Source organism: Penaeus monodon, chromosome 29, assembly GCF_015228065.2.
Source record: "Penaeus monodon isolate SGIC_2016 chromosome 29, NSTDA_Pmon_1, whole genome shotgun sequence".
NCBI classification, from domain to species: Eukaryota; Metazoa; Arthropoda; class Malacostraca; order Decapoda; family Penaeidae; genus Penaeus; species Penaeus monodon.
This window is the reverse complement of record NC_051414.1, coordinates 31569774-31570344: the sequence shown is the minus strand read 5'-3', so window position 1 is coordinate 31570344 and position 571 is coordinate 31569774.

The following is a 571-nucleotide window of genomic DNA, read 5'->3' as shown; positions in this document are numbered from 1 at the left end:
TTCTATCGCCTGTTGCTTCTGAACACATCAGTGTAATTATGTTATTCACATAATTTCCCGTAAGGTCATTAATTCCTATATAGCTTTAGTTAATAGTATTAGCTTCTTAGCGGTAGGGGGATAAGGTAGCGCTACGCATGACCTTTGACCTTTCAGTTGACTAATGCTTCGGCATAACTTTGACTTGACTTATACCTTGACCTGACTTATACTTCGACTTGATTTTAACTCGGATTTGGCTTATAATTTGGCATAACTTATATTCTGACGACCTGAACTCTGACTCTAACTTGTTCTGTACTTTAAGTTAGTTCATACTCGACATATTTTCTCCTGACTTTCACTTTGACTTGATTTTTACTATGATTTGGTTTACGCCCTGATTTGACTTTAAATTTGACCTAACATACTTTGTATTAACTTATACTTTGATTTATTTCGCCTCGGAATATGCTAAAAAGGGAGTTTATTAGGTGTCTTCTGTCAAAGGGGTATTCATCAAATTTAAAAGATACACTCAAAAATAAAGAAATATGCAGCAGGTTTCATGCTTGCAACAACTGTCATACTG